At 46.3% G+C, this 16,841-nt stretch overlaps 1 long non-coding RNA gene across 2 annotated transcripts in view; it reads right to left on the reverse strand.

Annotated features, from left to right (window-relative positions):
- The window catches only part of LOC125395019 (uncharacterized), a 54,338-nt gene extending 53,411 nt beyond the window's left edge, over nt 1–927 (reverse strand). For both annotated transcript variants that reach the window (XR_014998809.2, XR_014998806.2), the window contains exon 1: nt 728–927. This is a non-coding gene — a long non-coding RNA (uncharacterized LOC125395019). The remainder of the gene's footprint in view (nt 1–727) is intronic.
- Between the last annotated feature and the right edge of the window lie 15,914 nt (nt 928–16,841).

Here is a 16,841-nt window from a genome sequence, read left to right on the forward strand (position 1 = left end):
ATATATATATATATATAAATATATATATATATACCTAGGCAATATTCCACCTGGTCAAGCTTAGGGCACACACCCATCCTCAGCCCAGAACCAGAGATGATGGATCCAGGTCTGTCCAGCTGTGTATCTTCCTGCCTGGAATCCAAACATAATGCCACAAGTGTTCAGTTTGAATCTTAAAAATGCAACTCGGGTGGCGGTAGTGCATTAAAGAATCCCAGTACTCGGGAGGCAGAGGCAGGCAGATCTCTGTGAGTTCGAGGCCAGCCTGGTCTACAAGAGCTAGTTCCACAGGCTAAAGCTACAGAGAAACCCTGTCTCGAAAAACCAAAAAAAAAAAACAAACAAACAAACAAAAAAAAAGTAACTCTTGAATGGGGGTGGGGGGCTGGGGAGTCGGGGTGGTCCAGTTGGTAAAATGCTTGCCAGCAGAAGGTCCTGAATTCAGAGAGCTCCACGCTAATAAGAGACCCTGTCTCAATAATAATAATAATAATACAGTGCTTGAGAAATAATACCCAAAGTCATCCACACACACAAATACACACACACACAAACACACACATACACACACACACACACACATGCAAAACAACTTCCATTTGCATCATTACCCAGTGAGCCATTTCTCAAAACACAGCATGAGAACAGAGGATGGTCAGCAGAGCAATGTGGTGAACGAACGTTCACCCCGCTGATATGACGGCCGTAACTTTGCGGTACTTACCATGTACGTGCTTTCCCTGCATTTAAGATACTAAAGAGTAGCTCAGGTGTCTCTCTGGATCAAAGGTCCTCTCCCTCAAAGAAGACAGATGTGTGAATCATGAATAATGCCCAGCATGAGATCTAGATGTGAAGTTGCATGCATGTAACCCACGTATTCGAGAGGCTAAGTTCACAACCAGTGTGTGCTGCAAAGCAGACACCCTGTCTCAAAACCCCAAACATAGGTAAACAAAGCAATGCGAGGACTGATTACACAGTGACGTAGGCAAGCCGCTCCACCCCTCCCCCCACTCTCGTTTCTAATCTCTGGGATCCAAGTCAATCTTTCCAGAAGTCAAAGGTCGAGGGTTTGGGTTTTTGTCTTGCTCATTACTATGGCTACGCTAATAATTTTAGAGGGCCATTAAAGATCTTTTTACCTAAAAATAAATCTCTAGACTTGTTCTGATTCAGCAATATTGGCTGTGCCTAGAAGCTAAATGAGTAGGCCATAAACACCATAGTTAGAGGAGGTGGTGGTTTCCCTCCCCACACAGGCGTACTTGGGCAACAGCTGGAGTCTGTAGGAAGGTGACTTTCCTCTCTGTGTTGGGCAGGTGCGCTGGTCAGCTTTGTGTTAGTTAGTATAATGTGTTAGTATAATGAATCTTAGGCGCAAACTTATGGGGGGAAATGTTTCCTTATATCACAGTATTGGAGGCTCAGAATTAAAGATTGGGTGGTTCCAAGGCTGTGACCTCTGGAATGGTAAGAGTGGCGTGCGGTGTGGATCTGGGTTCAAGGGTCACGGGCTGAAGTTTCCGAGTTACTGTGCCCCAGGACAAAGAGCTGTACCAGGGTTCTATAGCAAGACCACAAAAGAGTGTTGTTTGTTAAGAAAAGCCGCCCCTGAGACTGGGAGTGGGTTAGTGAGCTTGGGGAAAGCACATGCTCAAAAGTGTCGAGCCACAGACAGGGTCGTTGACACAGCGCCCACCTCCTCTCGGGGTTGCCTGGTCTACATCATGAGTAACAGGACAGCCAGCACTGCATAGGGAGACCCCATCTGAACAAGCACCTTCAGCACTGGGACATCACAAAGCTGTCTTGTTTCCTTAAAGCCTTGTAACTTTCCAGTCAGGAATTAAGATATTCTAAAGAGATGCTTGGGCCCTTCCCTTTGCCTATCAGACTATTGAAACAATGGTCTCCAAGGCATTGGACTTGCCTCCACGAATCTCATGCAGAAAGAACAAAAAGACTGGGAGCCTGCTGCCAGCCAGCGGGGGAGCCTGTCTCCTGGAGAAATCTCGGTTCTGACATACCAGACCACCCTGCAGGAAAGACTAGAGTGAAGATGTGGCGGGGTGATGGTCCACACTTTAACTAGGGTTGCTTGGCTTCTACTCCTCATTTTCTGTTTGAACCCAAACTTCGTGCTGGGACCCTGAAGATGGACTTAAGACAGTGGTCCTCAACCTTCCTAATGCTGCGAGCCTTTCCTACAGCTCTTCAAGTTGTGGTCGCCCCAAACCAAAGTGTTTCGTTGCTACTTCGCAACTTTAATTTTGCTTCTGTTATGAATTGTAATGTAAATATCTTATATGCAGGATAAACTCCAAATGGGGTGGAGGCCCGCAGGTTGAGAACTACTTACTGTCCTAAGGGATCATTGGACCTTCATGTTCTTCCCAATGTGGCCCCATCTAATAAGTCTCTTTTTTTCTGCTTTTCACAGATAATTGTTATCGCTCGGTGATAACATCTTCCTCGGGGGAGTGGGTGAAAAGGCACAGCATCAACAACCACAGATGCCAGGAGTCAGGCAGAAGGTTTATATCAGACTCATTTATTTAACAGTGAGGAAACACGTATACACCCTCCCAGCACCCAGGCGTTCTGATCCGCGGACAGCTGGCATTTCACACTCATCTCTCATTGGCTAGGCACTCAGGAAATACCACTTGGTCGCTTCTTATTGGCTAGGCACAGACAGGACCTTTGACAGCTCCAGGCAGACTCCAGGATGACTCCTTTTGGCCCGGTAGGCCTTACCTTCCTATAAATTATGTCTTTAATTGGAGATGGGTGGCCAAATCTGGCTTCTGAGGAGCCCTTCTCGGCTCTTGAGGAATCTAACTCAGGCAGCTAGGGTACAGACAATGAACAGCCACCAAAGGCACCGCAAGCCAGTGGCTGCCAAGTCTGCTGGCTCCCACCAAAGAACAATGGTAAGGGGTGGTCAAGAAGAAGTCATATTTACAGAGGGACAGTGAGAAAGGATTCCCAGAGTGACGGCGAGATTAGTGGCTTTTATGCAACTCACAGTGGGACTTAGAAGAACGTTTCTCTGCACGATCTTTATTGGGACTGGTCATTCTGAACTCTTCGCAGGCTGAACCAGGGAGTGACACATACCCGATTATGTCTCTCCGCAACCAAATCAGAGGGAGTGATCACTTGTCCTGGCCACTCCATCTACTCTGTCTCCCAACTGGCTGCATTTGTTTGGTAGGCTATTGATTGAATTATTTCCTGTGACCAGCTCACAATCCACCATGTGCCCTGCCTTTATTTCCTGGGGGGCGAGTTAACTCCTGTCTTATGAGGGCCCCAGATGTGACCCAAATAATAAATTGTCAGTTTCTCACTTTATGACCCTTGTCATTGTCCAGAAAGCAAAGTGTCAGGGACCCAGAATGTGCCCTTTGCCCCTCACCTCGTCCTGGAAGAGACAGACGAGTAAACAGAAGACTGAAATGTGCTGTTAAATGGGAACTGAGAAGGTCAGTTAGGAAGCCCAGGAGGCAGTGAATGTTTTCCCTGGTAATGATGTGACAGAGTCCCTGGTGATGATCTGCCAGAGGTCACCTGCTCAGAACAAGTGATGTGGAGCAATCCTTCTGTACACTGTAAGTATGTGTTGCTTTCCTTGTTAATTTAAAAAAAAAAGCTGATTGGCCAATAAACTGAGCAGGAAGCAATTTGGCAAGGCATCCTGAGACAGAGAAAATGCTAGGATAAAGAAAGGAGGAGTCAAAGTAGTCGCCAGGAGACTCAGAGGGAACAAGACTTGCTGGAAGACAGGTAAAGCCATTAGCCATGTGACAATACATAAATTAATAGAAATGGGTAACTGAAGTTATAAGAGCTAGTTAGTAATAAGCCTGAGCTATGGGCTGAGCATTTGTAATTAATTTTAGCCTCTGAGTGATTATTTGAGGCAGGCTTTGGGACAGAAAAACTCCACCAACAGATAAGCATAAACAGGTGAGCTCCACAGCTCCCCTAGACAAAAGTTAGGTTGAAAGGAAGGAAAAAAATCTGCACAAAATAGACAGGTGCCAAAGGAACCTAAAATGTGCCCAGAATGGGAGAAGGGGAAACAGAGCAACAGACACAGGGAACCAAAAAGAAGTGAGGCTGAGACACTCCTGTTGAGAGGGACTGCAGCTGGAGGGAGCACAGTTGTGGGGTCTGCTGAGGCCTGCCTTGTTGAGAGCTCTCAGGTCACAGAGGGAACAGAGCAGGAAGTGGTGTAGGAGTGTCTTTTGTCTGTGTCTTGCTTTCATTGGTTAATGAATAAATAAACTGCCTTGGCCTAGCTGATAGGGCAGAACTTAGGTAGGCGGAGAAGACAGAACTGAATTCTGGGAGAAAGAAAGCAGAGTCAGAGGGATGCCATGGATCCATGGCTGGAGGTAGATGTGCTAAAACTTTTCACGACCTTGTGGTGAAACACAGATAGATAAAAATGGGTTAAACGAATATGTGAGAGTTAGCCAATAAGAAGTTAGAGCTAATGGCCAAGCAGTGTTTTAATTAATACAGTTTCTGTGTGGTTATTTCAGGTGTAAGCTAGCCGGGCAGCCGGGACAAACAAGTCGCCTCTCCTTGCAACAGGGAAGAACCTGAGGGCAGGGACCCGAGCCATTGGAAACCTTGAAGAGTCAAGAAGGGCCTGAGTCACCTTGGTTTGAAAACAGAAGGGAACTGAACAGACAACATATGACCCACCAGTGACCTTGAGACATGGTCCAAGAAAAGGAGCAGAATCTTGCTGTAAAACAGTCTCAAGAGAAACAGGCTAAGCCTCAAGGTCATGAGGACAACACCCAGATTTTCCAGCTGAGCTGAACATACAGAGGAAGAGAACACTGAACACTGAAGAATTTTTAACCGGCTGACCAGAGCTCAAGAAGAATTCTGAATCTCTTTCCTATACTAATCCCATAATCCCCATAATCTCATGAAGTGGACCCTGCCATCAGCCCCACTTACAGGGGAGTAAGGTGAAGAAGCTTGGTGAGGTGACCTGTCGCCCAAGGTCAGGCAGCCGGGATGACCCCAGGCTGTCTGACACGCTTACTTGGCTTACTATGTCACTGACCCTGAGGCATGCTGGGTAGAGCCCAAAGACGAAGTCTGGATATTACTAAGGTGAGAACTTCTTCCTCGGAGACCAAGGGCATAGGGAAAGTTAAAGAATTTGGAACGAGGAGAATGACCTTCCATAAATTCCAGTTGCTGCTTGGCTTCTTCAGTCACAGCCAAGAAGAGTTTCCACCTGATTAAAATGCTGACCAGCATGGCCAAGACGAGGCCCAGTCATCGCCTAACAATGGCCAGGCTTGGATGACAGGCGGGAGAAAAAAACTCATTGACTTGGTTGAATTTCTCATCCACCTGTGGTTTAAATGTGCCCTTCAAATTTCAGACAATGACAATGTCTAAATTCCTCATGGCAGTTGGAGATGGTGGTGAGGGCACCCTTCTTGCATGAATTAATGCATCCATGGATTGATGGATTAATGTTATAGAGGAAGAGCTTCTCTTACAAAAACAAGCTTTCTCTGACATGTCTGTTCTGCCTTTCTATGGGCCATGACAAGATGTAGCAAGAAATTCCCTACCAGACACCAAACAAAAGCTCAGTGACATGCTCTTGGGCTTTCAGCTTCCAGAACAATAAGTTCAACAAACCTCTGTTCTTGTGAAGTACCCAACGTCCGGTGTTTTGTTATAGCTACAGAAAACAAACTAAGGTACTAAGAAAGGTTAGTACCTTTGTGAAATCCAGTGAAGAGTACAAGACTATCTCCTCTTAAGAAAAAATAAAGTTAAAAAGTAATGTATCCCACAGTGTGAGGATCCGTAAAAATCAATTTAATGGGCTTGGCACGCTAGCACACACCTTTAGTCCCTGCACTCAGAGGCAGAGACAGGAGCATCTCTGAATTTGAAGCCATTCTGGTCTACATAGCGAGTTCCAGGATAGCCAGGGCTACACAGAAAGACCCTGTTTCAAACAAAGCAAATCAGTATATGACTTTACAGATGGTGGAAAGAGTCTGTAGAGCTGGGGTTAGAGGCAGATCCAAAACAACCACCCCACAGAACAGTCTCCCCAGCCCTGTGGTGCGGCTTCCTTCAAGTCACGTGCAAAACCAGCACACGAGAGCAACTGCAGCTCTCCTGCTCTGGTAAACAGGCCGTGTTTTGAAATATGAGTGACTGAAATTACATCTGACCAGGATTTGCCTAGACCTCTCTGGAAGCATCCTAATTCTGATCGTGTCTCTGAGACATGAGGGCGGCTTCTGCCTCCAGGGCATGGCCTACAGTGGCCGTGCTTCACAGTCCCTCCGCCTTGGCCCACTCAGTTTCTTCCTGTGATTGGGGAAAATAATGTCAGTGCTGGTTTTCTCTGCCTCCAATTCTTCAGATTCCTGAGAATCTTCCAGTACCTTAGAGAAAGTGGCTAGAACAATCTTGGAACATTTAATGCCTCCCCCCACGCCCACCCCCTGCAAATGATCCATGAGGCAAGCTGGGAGCCCAGAAAAGGTTCTCTGAAGGAAGAGGAGCACCCCCCACTGAGCGCCAGCCTGTTGTGACTTGGCCCCCTTGGGAATTCTCTCAGTCAATGTGAAGGAAGCGACTTTGCACCACTTTCATTCCCAGTACCCGAGGAGGCCTGTAAAAGAGGTCACATCCCTGCAGACTGCAGTGACAGCCCATTGTGAGCAGTCACACCGGTGCTGGGATCATCTGGGGCCCTCTGCAAGAGCAACCGGTGCTCTAACCACTGAGCCTCCTCTCCAGCCGCCACATACACAATATTTCCTTAGTGGCCGGCAGAAGAGCCGCTAACAAAATGGTCCGACCTATCTTTCACTGTTTTCTTGGGCCTCGGATGTTGAACAAGCAAGGCCCTCTACCTAGGGAAGCACAGCTGGGACTATCGTGAGCCTACATATGCTGCACCTCTAGAGCCTGGGGAAACTCTATTGTCTGCAGAGTTCCTTGTTTCTCTGGGAGTCAGAGAAATCGTCTCTGTCCTTAAAAGTAGCTTCTTCACGTGCAACCCACACTCCAGGTAACTTAACCTCGGGTAACTTGGTTTTTTCCTGAAAACAAGTCTTCATTATGTGTATGTATGTGTGCGTGTGGATGCACGCACGCACGCGCGCACACACATACACACGAATGCAAGTGTATGGATAAGTGTCTCATACACTGTAAATTCACTAGTTGAGCTCCCAGGAGAGTTCACCGAGGCACTACCGTAGGAATCCTGCTGTCCTGGACTCCTGACCTTTGAACAAACAAACACACCACTGATTCACAACGCATTCCACACAGCCAGCTTGTGGCCTGTCAGTGAACTCTTGGCATGGCTGTGCTATTTTAATAGTTAAATTTAGTTAGGTTTTTAAAAATAATTCTGTTGTTTATTTTTTATTTTAGTTAAAAAAGAACTTTTGGATTTCTGCAGTGACCTCAGTGATCATAAGCTGTTCTGGAGTAGGTGAGGTTTCTTCCTATTCTGGAGTAGTTGAGGTGTCTTTCTGTTCTGGAGTAGTTGAGACCTCTTCCTGTTCTGGAGTAGATGAGATCTCTTCCTGTTCTGGAGTAGATGAGATCTATTCTATTCTGGAGTAGATGAGATCTCTTCCTGTTCTGGAGTAGATAGGGTCTCTTCCTGTTCTGGAGTAGATAGGGTCTCTTCCTGTTCTGGAGTAGATGGGGTCTCTTCCTGTTCTGGAGTAGATGGGGTCTCTTCCTGTTCTGGAGTAGATGAGGTCTCTTCCTGTTCTGGAGTAGATAGGGTCTCTTCCTGTTCTGGAGTAGATGAGGTCTCTTCCTATTCTGGAGTAGATGAGATCTCTTCCTGTTCTGGAGTAGATGAGATCTCTTCCTGTTCTGGAGTAGATGAGATCTCTTCCTGTTCTGGAGTAGATGAGATCTTTCCTGTTCTGGAGTAGATGAGATCTCTTCCTGTTCTGGAGCAGATGAGGTCTCCTCTTCCTGTTCTGGAGTAGATGAAGTCTCTTCCTGTTCTGGAGTAGATGAGGTCTCTTCCTGTTCTGGAGTAGATAGGGTCTCTTCCTGTTCTGGAGTAGATGAGGTCTCTTCCTGTTCTGGAGCAGATGAGATCTCTTCCTGTTCTGGAGTAGATAGGGTTTCTTCCTGTTCTGGAGTAGATGGGGTCTCTTCCTGTTCTGGAGCAGATGAGGTCTCCTCTTCCTGTTCTGGAGTAGATGAGATCTCTTCCTGTTCTGGAGTAGATGAGGTCTCTTGTTGGAGGAGGGGGCTGCTTGTTTGACCCAGCTGCCCAGAACCAAAATAATCACACAGAAACCGTATTAATTAAATCACTGTTTGGCCCATTAACTCTAACTTTTTATTGGCTAACTCTTACATCTTAATTTAACCCATCTCCATTAATCTGTGTATCACCATGAGGTCATGGCCTACCAGCAAAGTTTCATCACATCTCTGGCGGTGGATCCATGGCGTTTCTCTGACTTCACCTTCTTCTTCCCAGCATGCCATTTAATTTTCCCCGGCTATCTAAGTTCTGCCCTATCTACAGGCCAAGGCAGTTTCTTTACTCATTAATGGTATCCACAGCAGACAGAGGGGACGCCCACACCAGTCTCTTCCGGTTTCTGCAGCAGCAATGGTGTCCCCAGCAAACCTGCCTTTTGTACAGAAGGAACCCTAACAATGTGGATAGTTTCGCTCACCTCACCAAGTCTTCTTCTATTTGAACTGGAGCTTATTCAGTTAGCCGTGAGATAACATTTACTACTTCCCGAGTCAACAGCGGCAAGCTGTACCTCTCCTTTATCAAATATTATTTTCTAATCAGTCAATTATCCAGAATACCACTTGCCAATAACTTCAGTGGGAAGTATCTGTTTGGACAAGAGCCAGGTCGAAGTGCCTTGGTACACACATTTTGGCTGAACTATTTTTGTTGCCTGCGTGTGTTGGGGGGAGGGCCTATGTTGTTTGTTTGTTGAGATTAGCTGCGAACCAATGTTGTCCTAGAGTTTGTTATGTAGTCCAGATTGATCTCAAACTCACAATTCTCCTAGTTCAGACTCCAAATGGTTGGGGTTACAGGTCAACAATCACCACATCTGGCTCCTGTCCAAACTAATGATATCATTTCATCTGAAAAGCAGTTGTCTTAGGGTTTCGATTGCTGTGAAGAGACACCATGACCACAGCAACTTTTTTTTTAAAGATTTATTTATTTATTTATTATGTACACAACATTCCTTCCATGTATGCTTGCATGCCAGAAGAGGGCACCAGATCTCATCATAGATGGTTATGAACCACCATGTGGTTGCTGGGAATTGAACTCAGTACCTCTGGAAGAGCCGTCAGTGCTCTTAACCTCTGAGCCATCTCTCCAGCCCCCCACAGCAACTTTTATAAAGGAAAACATTTAATTACTTATAAATGGACATACAGATTTAGCCACGCAGGTCAAAATTCCTCCGAGATGCCTGGCCTGTCGAGACATCTCAGCAACTCTCTCCTGCTCTTTTAAACATTCTCAGTCCTGGAGCCTGAAACAAAGCCCACTGGGGTGTTTAAATTTTCACCTCAAATTATCAAGCGAGGAGCCAGAATCAGTGTCCTAAAGGCTAAGGCTGGGATGGAAAGAGGTTGGAAAGTCTCATGAAACGAGAGAAGAACACTTCTCTGTCTGCCTTCACGTTTTCCCCCCAATTACCAGATAAACCATTAACAATTCGAAAGTATTTGTTATTCTAACACAGGCTTGGAGGGCTGTTTTCCCTTGTATTATTCTGAGACCCTTTCCAAATGGCCCTCTTTCAAAACATACAGGGTCTTCTGGAACCTGGCAGGCCCTGCGCTAAACAACAAAGGCAAATACGACCCTCAGCAACCATGGAGGACGCTGAAGAGCAGCCCTAGGTGCCAACCAAGTAAGTTCTCTGTCATGTTTTAAACAATAAGTCAAGTAAAACTTCATCCTTCTCAAAGATCTCTGATGCAGTTTGACAGCTGAGAGGTTTTTGTCGTTGAAAAGGACAGCCTCACCAAACAAATTTCAGTACAATGCAAATGCAAGTTATTAAAAAATGTCTACCTGCAAGTTATAAAGGTGTGAGGACAAACACAAGTTCTCAAATTTCTCTCTCACGCTGCCTTTCGCAGTCTTAAAGATACTTTTCATTATGCAAAAATATCTGTCACTGTCTTTCTGATATAAATACGCCGCTTCACAAACCCAAACGATTCTTGTGAGCTCCAGGGAGCTGAATTAAAAGGTTCATCAGGAAACGCCAGTGACAAAGCCGCATCCAGGCCCCCTCTCTAGAAGAGCTGACTCAGCTGGTCACTCAAGTGAGTGACTCAGGTTGTACTCAACAAACTATTTTTTAACAAGTGAGTCTGGGGGAGAGTTGGGAGGCCGCAGGAAGTAGCCATGTTTTAAGGCAGTGGCTCTCAGTCCATGGTCCTCGGCCCAGCAGTAGTAATATCCTGCCCTGCCCTGTAACCAGAAAAGCTGGGGGTGGGGCAGCACTCTGGGTGTTCAGTAGGAGTGGCTGGTGAACTCCAGGGAAAGTCCGCAGTCCCACAGTGCTGGCCCACAAGACTCATGACCCTGTCCAAGTCACGTAGACACACGCGCTTTTCTTAAGAATGCTGTTTGTCATAGGTAGCCCCAGGTAAGGAAGAGTTTCCAGTCTTTCTCTGTCAACTGGCTTCTCCCTGCCCCCACCCCCCAGCCACATTATCTTGCATATGAGCCATTATCTTTTTCCAAAGATTACATATTTCAACATATATGCTACATCATGTTAATCCACAGTGACTTCATACACAATTACAAAAAATCTTTTTCTAAAACAAAATTATTTTCTGGGGGGAAAAAAATGTTATTCTTAAGGAACTTGGCCCATATTTAGACCGAGAGCAAACAGGACTGGGTCCCTGGCTGCAGTGTAAGGGCGAGAGGGCTGAGAGGGGAGGAGGAGAGGGAAGAGAAGGAGATGATGCTAATGTACAATCTAGAAAAGATTACTCGTTTTCCTGCTTAACTTTATATAGCAACCCTATTTTGCAGTGGGTGTTCTAGGGAAAGGGTGAGTTAACTGACCTTAGATCACTTCTGTGGGCGGCAGATAAACACTTACCAACTCGGGATTCAAAGCTCTAGATGGGTCTAGGATACCAGGGTGCAGAAAAGAGCCTCCAAGAGGCAAAACTAAACCAGATCCTCCTTTAGAGGATTCACAGCAGGGTGACACATGCCAAACACCAACCTTCCCGTCTAGATTGATGTAGGAGCCACACTTCCAGTGGTAAAGAAGGGATGGAGACTCCCACAGAGTCCAGAGAAGCAGGGACCAAATACACATGGTAAGGGTCTTTGGGCAGTGGCCATGTACCAAGAGCACATAGAGATTTTCATTCATCCAGCCAGGGAGCACTTTTGGGGTGCACCTGAACAACATTGGTTTAACCTGCTGTGGATACAGAGCAGAGGTTTCTGTAGTTTAGGAGATTTAAATGTTTTTAAAAAGCTCGTTGGCACCTTTCTTAACCCATCATTAACAAGGTTCCAGAAGCTTCTACCAGACCATAGGTACAAGTTCATCCAACAAAGACACAGCTTCCCTCTCCTCCACCAGAGCCCAATCTGGGGCCCTGGGTGGAGACTGGGGCAAACCACCCCTTCCCGGAAGGAAGCTGAGGGGGTACAGTGGTGCTGGTGGGGGGAAATTCCTAAAGCAATACCCAAATTTATCTCAAATGGCCCTTATGTGGAAAAACTGACCCAAAATCTAACCGACAGAAGTAAATAAATGCCAGGCAAGAAAGTCTTGTTTTCCATAGCTTCAGGGCAAAGGCCACCAAGTGGGGAGGGAGTGAGGGATGCTCACAGAAAGGCCAGCGGACTGGGCGGACTGGGAAGGCACAAGGACACAGTAAAAGCACATCTCATTTATCTGTCACTTCCAAGGCCTAAATCAAGAAATTGTACAAAGACCGATGGTGGTGGTGCGGGCATGGAATCCCAGCACTTCGGAGGTAGAAGCAGAAAGATCTTAAGTTCAGGGCCAGCCTGGGCTACCAAGCAAATCTGAAGCCAGCTTGAGCTACATAGCAAGTGTCAATATCCAAAAAGAAGGAAAAAAACCTGAAGTTACAAGGAAATATATAGATACATATAAATATAGTGAATATATTTAAATACACACACATGCAATATATGGTAATAATTTGTCACAGATTTAGAGATACCAGAGTAAAGGGGAAGGGGAGCTTGCAGCGACAGCATCTGTATCAGGCAAAAGGATAAGGTGCCCCGATTGGAATTTTAAGCCAAGTACCTCACATCTGTCCCCCATTATGGGGTAACAGTGAAAACTCAGCCATGTGGATGTAAAATTTACCTAGAAGCAAAGATGCTAATTATCGGCAAAGCACTTAGAGTAATGACAGCCCACACTGGCCAGTTCCCCAGGATCCTTGTGAAGCAACCACACCACATTCCTGCAGAGCACACTACGGAGAGAAACCAGGGGATACGGTGCCACCCAAGGCCCTGATCCACACGGACAGAGCCCATAAGACAGAAACGCTTCCCTTTCCTTGAAAGCACAGTGTGTTTGCAATTTCTGAACATGCGAGTCAAGTCTCGCATCTGTTTCTCCCTTCTTCCCTCCCTCCCTCCCTCCCTCCCTCTAATTTTTTTTTTCCGATCGTTTCTCTGTGTAATAGCTCTGGCTGTCCTGGAACTTGCTTTGTAGACCAGGCTGGCCTCAAAGTCACTGAGATCCACCTGCTTCTGCCTCCCAAGTGCTGGGATTAAAGGCGTGCACCAACATCGCCAGGCTCCTCCCTTCCATTTAAAAAAACTGTTTGGAGGGGTTGGCAAGATGACTCAGCAGGTAAGGATATTTGCTGCCAAAGCTGATGACCTGAGTCCTGAGTTCAATCCCTATGACCCAGATGATGGAAGCAAAGAACCAACTCCTGAAAGTCATTCCCTGACCCCCACATTCTATCCCCACCACTCCGACACACACACATACACACACATGTACACTCACATATACAGATAGATACAAACACACATACACAGAGACATAGAGACACACACTCAAATACAGACAAATACACACACATACTCATATACAGACACCAAATGTTTTAATGTAATTTTAAAACTTAAACTGTTAGGAGTCTTGAAGTCAAAATTGGAATTTCAGTATATGTCTTTATAGTCTTATCAGGGGTCTGCAAACTTATTAAAAATCATTTCACCATTTTAAAAACAATCCCCTAGTGACATACAATGATTTATTGGTTTATTTATTGGTTGTACCTGTGTTTCTCGACTACCACTTGTTGTTTTAAAGTGTAACACCCACAGAGACCAAGATTCAGCCTCAACACATACGGGTACAGTTTCCAAAGTATCGCCTAGTAATTTTTCAGATCCACATTTAGACAGTATTAGATTATCGCATTTATCTCGTAATTTTGTCGTTTTGTTTAGGATTTTGTTGCTAGTGCTTTTTTTTTTTCTTTCAGTGCTAGAGATCCATCCAAGGACCTCTCAAGTGTCAGGCAAGCAGGCCACCACTGAGCCACAAATCAGACCTTTATTTACCAAGATCACAGCCAAAAGTTAACGGTTACTTCATCAAAATAAACACAAAGGCTGGGGAAACCATGAGTCAGAAGGTCCAGGTAGAGGTATAGACATAGCTGCAGAGTCCCCCTGGGTAGGGCCGGCTTAATATTATGACAAGCAAACACAGCAACCTTTTGGCAAGAATGTCGCTCAGCTGCTACGTTCCTTTCCTGAGGATATGGACAGAAGGATTGGAGCCAGGGGTTCCCGTAACTAGACCCACAGGGAATGGGAGATGCCTTGAAAGCAACCTGAGCAGCTGGGGGCCTTGCAACTCTCCATGCTATGGAGCACCTGTCCTGCGTGCCTGGGGCCCTGTGGCTTCTACAAGCGTGTTGGCCAGCGGCATGCGCCATGTGACTAAGTATGACAATACACTATCGCTGCTCAGGGGGAAAATGACCCTAAACATGACTGAAGGTTTCATATAAATGCTTGTGTTTTTCTCATACACCTCATTTCTTGCTGAACACACCACTCTGGGATTCAGCTCCCAGTACCTGGGTCTGTGTGCCTCTCTACCTGAATCTTCTGACTCATGGCTTTCCCCCACCCTCGCGTTTATTTTGCTGACTACTAATCATAAGCTTTTGGCTGAGGAAAGTCCAGGATGAAAGTGCAAGTTCCTACCTGCTGCAAACAGGGCCCGCGGAGCTAAGCGGGGCCTCTTTCTTTCTCTAGCCATCTTCTGACGTTAGACAATCACTAGGTTAGTCATCTGGGGACTTGGCGGTCCTTCCAGGCATCACGCTGCCCAACTCTTAAAGATCACATTCAGAAGAATAAGTGTGAGCCAGCACTGGGCATCAACCAAAACCAAAATACTCAGACTTTAACAAGACATTAGGCAGCTACAAAATCAGGGCTAGTCTTGGTGACAAGCAGTGACTCATGACAGTGACTCGACACCGTTTTATTGTGTAGAGTTGAGATGTAGAGGAAGGGCCTCTTGCCTTAGTCTGGAAGCCCAAAGAAATTGCATGGGTCAGAAGCATCTTGCAGTCACTCCTAGGATGCGTGTGACCTTCAGCCTCATGACCTCACGCTGGACCACTATCCCACAGGCGTGGTCCTGCTCCACATCTGGGTAGATGGAAAACCCAGATACTTAGACGACACAAGGAGTTGTTCCAATGAGCGATCCCTGCCAACTCAGCTGCAGCAATTGAGTTTTTTGGCTAAGGAGAGGATCCAAAATCAGAAATGTGTCAGTAGATTCTAAATCTAACCAATTCTCGTGTGTGTGTGTGTGTGTGTGTGTGTGTGTGAGAGAGAGAGAGAGAGAGAGAGAGAGAGAGAGAGAGAGAAATCTGTTCATATGTGTGCATGTGGGGGTTCACATGAATTCATACGCACGTAGAGGCTGGAGACTGAGGCCAGGTGTCTCCTTCAGCTCAGCACCTCATCATTATTTTTTCCTCATCATTATTTTTAAATGTATTGCAGTTATTTAATCATTTTTGGGGGGAGATCTTCCAGTTAGCATCTCTGTTGCTATGACAAAGCACTGACCAAGATCAACCTGGGGTGGGGCTATTTTATTTCACCTTACAGTCCAGCATGAAGGGAAGCCATTGCAGGAATTCAAGCAGGAATCTGGAGGCAGGCACTGAAGCACAGACCCTGGAAGGAAGTGCTCGCTGACTTCCTTTTCCTGACTTAATCAGCTCTCTCTCTTAGACAATCCTGGCCCACGTGCCTAGGAGGAGCACCATCCCTTGGGCTGGGTTCTCACGCATCAGCTAGCCATCAAGGAAAAGCCCCACAGACGTGGCAAGAGGTCAATGTGAGCTGGGCGATCCTTGGGTTGAGGCTCTTCCCAGGTGATTTTGCTTGAGTCAAGGTGACAAAACTAATCAGTACAGCTGTACGAGTGCGGGAGTGCACGTCACCACATGCATGTGGAGGTCTGAGGGCTTGTGAGAGTCAGTAATCTCCTCCCACCATGTGGGGCCCAGGGGTGGAACTGAGGTTGGCAGGCACAGGCAGTAAGCGCTGGGCATCTGGTCAACCCTCCGCTTTACTTTCTGAGATAGGATCTCTCATGGACCTGGAGACAGCCAGTTCACCTGGCCAGCAAACTCCTGCTTCCGCCCCTACCAGCCCTGGGGTTACAAGTGTATAGCATAGCATTTATCTTGTACATAGGTGCTGGGGACTAAACTCAGGTCTTGTCAACTGAGTCACTTCCACAGCTCTAGATGTTTTATCTGTTTGTTTTTTATTTGTTTGCTTACTTGCTTGGTTCATTGTTGTTGTTGCTTTTAATGCATTCAAAGGCCCATTGTTTCTCATCACCTTTAGGGTACTTACAATAAGAATTATCTTACGAAAACATTATATGTTACAGAAGCCACGTGTTTAGACATCATTCTCTAATGGAAGCATGCTGTGGCTTTCTGTAGTAAATAACCCCCCTCCTTAAGTACACCAGGTTTTGCAATCCTGAATCCCTCTTCAAATGCTTGTGGGAAATCAGCTATTTACTGAAGTCCGCGGTGAATTTGGGTGGGGGAAGACTTCCATCTTATAATTCAAATGATCACACTCTACACATCTGGGTCAGAATTTGAAATGCCAGCTTAACTACCAAATTTTAACAGAACCTCTCACACAAGCCCAAAACCAAATCTCACAGAGGATCACTACCTCTTCAGTCATCACGTCTCAGGCACTGCAGAAAGCCCACTGCAGACGTGGTCGGTGGGTTCTGTGGCTTTTCCATAAAGCTGACCTCCGCAGCTGGAGAGGCTGCAGGCAGCTGCCGAATGACAAGTTTCTTCCTCCGTTTGCTGAACCTGAGTCAGAGAAGGAAGTCATTGTGCAACGACACACACTTTGTACCATTCCGATGCCAAAAGTCCAAAGTATAAGAATATTGCAACAACAGGCCACTCACAAGCCAGGCAGCGGTCCAGTCATTAGCTCATGCTGCATCAGTGACCTCTTCCTTCGGTCAGGGCTGTGCAGCTTGTAAGCTTCCCTGTGGAGTTTAAAATAAGCAGCCTCTCCTCTCCCAGCCTAGAGGGCTTGCTAGCTCAAGCTGAGAAGAGTAGAGAATTTGCTAACTCCAGCTGTTGGAGTAGAGAACTTGCTAGCTCAAGCTGACAGGGAGGTTCAGGAACCTGGATCATTCCACCAGGTTGAACAGTAA

This window comes from Myodes glareolus, chromosome 21 (genome assembly GCF_982192425.1).
Source record: "Myodes glareolus chromosome 21, mMyoGla1.1, whole genome shotgun sequence".
NCBI classification, from domain to species: Eukaryota; Metazoa; Chordata; class Mammalia; order Rodentia; family Cricetidae; genus Myodes; species Myodes glareolus.